Below are 7,231 nucleotides of genomic sequence, written 5' to 3'. Positions count from 1 at the left end.
ATCCACAAATACACACACACACACACACACACACACACACACACAGCTGGCCTGGCAATGCAATCCATCCATCCAGCAGTGTAATCCATCAGTAATAACATCCACAAATACACACACACACACACACACACACACACACACACACACACACACACACACACACAGCTGGCCTGGCAATGCAATCTATTCATCCAGCAGTGTAATCCATCAGTAATAACATCCACAAATAGGGAGATCATTGTCAATAACCCCTACATGACCCACTAGGCATTTCTCCCTTGTCACCCCTTCAGCCCGGTGACGTATTACTGTGGTTTATTTTTTTATTAGTCAATTTAGGAAAGCTCTCTCGCACTGAAGGGGTTAATGAAGGCTGTGTCTAACCCCTACAGCTGGAAAAGTCTCCCCTAACTTGAATAGAACCGTCGAGAAATACCAAGAAATACATAAGAAATACACAAGAAATACACAAGAAATACACAAGAAATACATAAGAAATACATGAGAAATACACAAGAAATACACAAGAAATACACAAGAAATACATAAGAAATACACAAGAAGTACACAAGAAATACACAAGAAATACATAAGAAATACACAAGAAATGCATAAGAAATACACAAGAAATACACAAGAAATACACAAGAAATACATAAGAAATACACAAGAAATACACAAGAAATACACAAGAAATACATAAGAAATACACAAGAAATACATAAGAAATACACAAGAAATACACAAGAAATACATAAGAAATACACAAGAAATACACAACAAAATACACAAGAAATACATAAGAAATACACAAGAAATACATAAGAAATACACAAGAAATACATAAGAAATACACAAGAAATACATAAGAAATACACAAGAAATACATAAGAAATACACAAGAAATACATAAGAAATACATAAGAAATACATAAGAAATACACAAGAAATACATAAGAAATACACAAGAAATACATAAGAAATACACAAGAAATACACAAGAAATACATAAGAAATACATAAGAAATACATAAGAAATACACAAGAAATACATAAGAAATACACAAGAAATACATAAGAAATACATAAGAAATACACAAGAAATACATAAGAAATACACAAGAAATACACAAGAAATACACAACAAAATACACAAGAAATACACAAGAAATACATAAGAAATACACAAGAAATACACAAGAAATACACAAGAAATACACAAGAAATACGTCATGGTAATAAATAGGCCAACTCGAGTCTCCTTCCCCCGTGTTATCCCCAACGATGTCCACTTATTCCATTTCTGTTGCAATCCGGGCTAAATCCATCACACGTTTCCCTGCGACTCATAAAAGGACAAACAGGGCCATTGCAGCCTCTAACTACCATCGTTGGCCTGGCATGGATTAGTGGGATCCAGGGAAATGGTTGGCTGGCTAGTCGTCTTATTGGCCCAATGGACGGAAGGCATTAGTGCAAAAGGATTAAGTTGACCCTCTACTGTGAGACCGTTTTCTTTACTGGATTCTCGATATTATACCCCATTTTCTGTTGTAGGTCTCAGTGGAGTATTTGAAGTGTGTGGGGAGCTCCGTAGCACGCCCTCCTCAGTGATTTATCTTCTCTACTGCACCTTAACATTGTCTTTTATACTGGCTATATTGTTTCTGTATCAACACAGTAACATAAACTAGGATACTCAGGTGTAATCCAGCATTGTTCACCTGTGCAGACGCCAGTTCATTTTCCTGCCTCAGTGATGTAGGAAAACAGCACTCAGGTATATTACTCATGGTTATTTTCAAGACACATAATCAGTTTTCCTGATGACATATAATTTTAGCTTTTTCCGCATAGTATTTTCACTTGCGATTAGTCCAAAAAATATCTTCACTTACTCAGCTTCATTCATGTTTCATCTACACATTTCATTCACTTTAGCTCACGTATTTTCCTTCATTCACCATTTTTACTCGTGATTATTCCCTTTTATTTTTCATCACTGACTCATTTTCACTTTGTACCATATTTATTTATTTGTTATTCCTTATCCTTTATCATTTTCCCTCTCGATTACACAACACATTTATCTTCATTGAACCTGATTATATTTACACAGCATTACTCTCTGCAGTTTTTTTTGGTATTTCCTTCCCTCGTTCTCCTTCTCCTCTTCCTCCTTTACTCTTTTCTTCCTCCTTCTTTCTGCCTTGTTCCTTCCTTCATTCTTCCTCCCCCTTTCCCTTTCTTCTTCTTCTTCTTCTCCTTCTTCTTCCTGCCTTACTTTTCCCTCCTTCCTTCCTCCTCTCTTCTTCCTCTCTTCCCTCTTCCTTCCCTCCTTATCACTCTTTCCTCCTCCTTCCCTCCTGCTCCCCCTCCCCCTCCTCCTATCCTCTTTTTTCCCTCCTCTTCACTCTTTCCTCCTCCTTCCTTCCTCTTTAATCTTCCTTCCTTTCTTCTCTCTCTCTTGTCTCTTCCTTCCCTCCTCATCACTCTTTCCTCCTCCTTCCCTCCATCTCCTCCTCCTCTTTCCTCCCTCCCATTGTCTCTCTCCATCTCTTAGCTTACTCTGATGGTCCATTTCGCCTGGCCATCTTGCCCCTGTATTGCCCTGCCTCCCTGCCATTCCCTATTTCTTCCCTGCCAGAGATCACACTTACACAGCACCACCACTTGGCGTGTGTGTGTGTGTGTGTGTGTGTGTGTGTGTGAGTATACTGTGATAAATTCCTCAAATATTTATTTTTTCCTTGAAATTTAATAAAGTTTTCCTCTGCTTTTTACGTTTATCTTTCTCCCTCTCTCCCCTTCCCTCGCTATTTTCTTTTGTTAGTCATTTTCTCCCTTTCCCCTCCCTCAGCTGTGTGTATTCTCCCTCCCTCTCTCCCTATATTTCCTCTCCCTTCCCTTTACCTCCTCCCTTTTCCCCTCCACCTTCACACGTCCATATCAGGTCTTTATTCTCCCTGGCATGGCACACTTCCAACCAATTCTTCCTGTCTCAGTAAATTTGCCTCCCGCGCCTCGCTGTTCCTTGGTATATCAGTATTTTTAACCCTTCAGCGCATTCATTACTTCAACAGCAGACTGAATGACTCAACACCATTCACTCTGCTCTCACCCTGATCCATCCACTCACACTACTGCACACTCACCTGATGCACCTCACTCTTAACACAACATCTAACCTTAACAGTCAACTCTCTTCACACTGATTTCCAGCCTCCTGACACTACAGCACTCTTACCTCACTGCACCTCACTCTTACTCTTACCTCAGTGCACCTCACTCTTACTCTTACCTCAGTGCACCTCACTCTCACTCTTATCTCCTGCACCTCACTCTCACTCTTATTCACCACTTCCACCACACTCTCACTCTTACCTCCTGCACCTCACTCTCACTCTTATCTCCTGCACCTCACTCTCACTCTTACTCACCTCCTTCACCTCACTCACACTCTTACTCACCTCCTGCACCACACTCTCACTCTTACTCACCTCCTGCACCTCACTCACACTCTTACTCACCTCCTTCACCTCACTCACACTCTTACTCACCTCCTGCACCTCACTCACATTCTTAAGCACCTCCTGCACCTCACTCTCACTCTTACTCACCTCCTTCACCTCACTCACACTCTTACTCACCTCCTGCACCTCACTCTCACTCTTACTCACCACTTCCACCTCACTCTCACTCTCACTCTTATCTCCTGCACCTCACTCTCACTCTTACTCGCTTCCTCTGTCTCGCTCTGACTCTTACTCACCCGCTTGGGGGGGGGGGCTAGGTTTCCTATGGAAGAGCTGAGAGGCAGGATGGGACTGGAGTGTATTGGTGTTGTGGTGAGGAGAGGTAGATTGAGATAGTTCGGGCATGTGGAGGGGATGAGGGATGACAGTTGGGTGCAGAAAGTGCTAATGTTAGGGTAGGGTAGCGAGAGGAAACGGAAAAAGACCTGGAACGAGGTCACTGAGTGTGACCTCAGGGATAATGGACTAAATAGGGAAGCTGCCAGAGATCGAGCAGCATGGAAAGCCGCTATTAGGGGACCAAGGCCAACGATGCAGGCATGTTGCAGTCTTCAAAAACGAAACAAAACGATCACTATCTGTCTTTCTATCTGTCTACCTATTATCTGTCTATCTATCTATCTGTCTATCTTTCGGGTCAACATAGAGGAGGGTCCAAGTGGGGCCAGAACTGCTGTACCTTCAACAGTGATTCCACACGAGTATATAACTCACCCAACATCTATGTCTATCTATCTATCTGTCAGTCTATCGTTTTATTAATATCACTATCTACCTACCTGTCTGTCTGTCTGCCTGTCTGTCAATCTGTTATTTCTGTCTAACTGTTTTTATTGCTATCAGTTTATCTATCTATCTACCTACCTACCTACCTATCTATCTATCTATCTATCTACCTATGTCTATCTATCTATCTATCTACCTATCTATCTATCTATCTGTCTATCATCTATGAATATCTCTATTTCCTCAAAAACACAATTTCTCTCAACTTTAACTATTGGGTCTGTATTCTCGTCGGTTGAGGAAGCTCCCTAACACCTTTTCCCAAGCGATTTATTTTGCGTAGTACACCTAACTCTCCTCTTCTGTGTTGCATAAATCCTTCCAGTATAACCATACTCTGCATAAATAACGTACAAAAGGATATGAACCACCCATAGCCAAAAAACAAATCGCTAAGGAAGAGGTGTTAGGGAGCTTCCTTAACTAACCTGACCCGGATATTCTCCCTTTTGTAGCTTATTTCACATAGCTCAGAAAAAACCACTGTTATGGCTCTCCGTTCATGCCGTAGCACTTCTTCGTGACTAGCATGGTGTTCTAGTATTAATCTAGTTTTAGGACTTAGCATTCAAGGTGCCGATGTGTCAATTTTAGGCCAAGTTAGAGTGACAGGAGTACAGGAAGGCAGGTGTGTGTAGCCTGGGGGTCCCGTGGCTCACTGCACGCTCACACACACACACACACACACACACACACACACACACACACACACACACACACACACATGGGCAAAGAGGCGGATTTATAGACAAGCCTAACGTACTTATAAACAGCCTCACACAGCTTTGTATTTAGGTAGTTAGTTAGTTAGTTAGTTAGTTAGGTAGGTAGGTAGTCAGTTAGTTAGTTAGTTAGTCAGGTAGGTAGGCAGGTAGGTAGGTAGTCAGTCAGTTAGTTAGTTAGTTAGTTAGTTAGTCAGGTAGGTAGGTAGCTAGGTAGGTAGGTAGGTAGTCAGTCAGCCAGTCACTTAGTTAGTTAGTTAGTTAGTTAGTTAGTTAGATACTTAGTTAGTTTGTCAGTCAGTTAGTCAGTTAGTCAGTCAGTCAGTTAGTCAGTCAGTCAGTTAGTCAGTCAGTCAGTCAGTTAGTCAGTCAGTCAGTTAGTCAGTCAGTCAGTTAGTCAGTTAGTCAGTCAGTCAGTTAGTCAGTCAGTCAGTTAGTCAGTCAGTCAGTCAGTTAGTCAGTCAGTTAGTCAGTCAGTCAGTCAGTTAGTTAGTTAGTTAGTCAGGTAGGTAGGTAGTCAGTTAGTTAGTTGGTCAGTTAGTTAGTTAGATAGTTAGTTAGTTTGTCAGTCAGTCAGTCAGTCAGTCAGTCAGTTAGTCAGTCAGTTAGTCAGTCAGTCAGTCAGTTAGTTAGTTAGTTAGTCAGGTAGGTAGGTAGTCAGTTAGTTAGTTGGTCAGTTAGTTAGTTAGATAGTTAGTTAGTTTGTCAGTCAGTCAGTCAGTCAGTCAGTCAGTTAGTCAGTCAGTCAGTCAGTTAGTTAGTTAGTTAGTTAGTTAGTTAGTCAGGTAGGTAGGTAGTCAGTTAGTTAGTTGGTCAGTTAGTTAGTTAGATAGTTAGTTAGTTTGTCAGTCAGTCAGTCAGTCAGTCAGTCAGTCAGTCAGTCAGTCAGTCAGTTAGTTAGTTAGTTAGTCAGGTAGGTAGGTAGTCAGTTAGTTAGTTGGTCAGTTAGTTAGTTGGTCAGTTAGTCAGTCAGTCAGTCAGTCAGTCAGTCAGTTAGTCAGTTAGTCAGTCAGTTAGTCAGTTAGTCAGTCAGTCAGTCAGTCAGTCAGTCAGTCAGTCAGTTACATTTTCACATATCGTCACTGTAATATTGCCTCTGGTTTGGTTATAAAATACTTGAGTTGTATGAGTGAAAGTAAATGTATATATATAAAATCTTATCCACGACCAAATCTTACGATCGTTTATAAATACCGCCTTAAGTTGGCTCTAAAGAGTTCTTAACACCTCTTTCTCAGCGATTTGTTTTTCCACAGTACACCTCATTATTCTCAGGCACAAATTTGATGTAAATTATATCGATATTAAAGCCACATCAAGACTACAAGTAACATAACATAACAACATAACAAATAACATGAGAAAATGAATAGTAATAGACAAAATAATTCGCTAAAGAAAAGCTGTTACGAATCACCTGTCACCTGCAGTATAACAAATAACATGAGAAAAATAATTCGTAATAGTCAAAATAATTCGCTAAAGAGAATATGTTAGGAGTCAGCTATGTCAGCTGCAGTACGATCCTTTGCCTGTCATTACTAAGGTTTGTGTTTCCCAGGAAGGACGACACAGGCAGAGGGGGGCAGCTTCCCACATCCCTCGTCCTTCCTCCAAGACGAAATTGTTCTTACCAGGAAATATTATCGTAACTTTGAAGACCAGCGTAAGATGTTTTGTGGGTGACGGGAGGAGGAGTGACTGGATTGGATCTCTCTCTCTCCCTCCCTCTCTCTCTCTCTCTCTCTCTCTCTCTCTCTCTCTCTCTCTCTCTCTCATATAGAAACAGCAGAGGTAGTTTGGAAGTAGTGGATGTAACTTCTCTCCCTCTCTCTCCCTCTCATAAAAACAACTAAGGTAACTTAGAGGTAATGGATGCAATTTCTCTCTCTCTCTCTCTCTCTCTCTCTCTCTCTCTCTCTCTCTTACCCTTTAACACATTAACAAAAACAAACTTCTTCCCTCCTCCTATTCCTCGTCTTTCTCCTACTTCCTCATTTTTCCTTTTCTTCCTTTTCCTCCTCCTCCTTTTCCCTGTTTCCTCTTTCCTTTCCTCCTTGCCCTTTCCTCTTTCCCCTCCTCCATTCTTCCTCTTCCCCCTTCCTTCCTCCTCCTCCTCCTCCAACACCTCTCGTACCTTCTCTTCCCCCTCCTCCTCCTTTCTTGGTTTATTTTGACAGGTCCTTT

This window comes from Coenobita brevimanus, chromosome 80, assembly GCF_032717465.1.
Source record: "Coenobita brevimanus isolate Jiangsu-jjx chromosome 80, ASM3271746v2, whole genome shotgun sequence".
NCBI classification, from domain to species: Eukaryota; Metazoa; Arthropoda; class Malacostraca; order Decapoda; family Coenobitidae; genus Coenobita; species Coenobita brevimanus.
The sequence above is the reverse complement of the archived record's forward strand: the minus strand, read 5'-3'. Positions refer to the sequence as shown.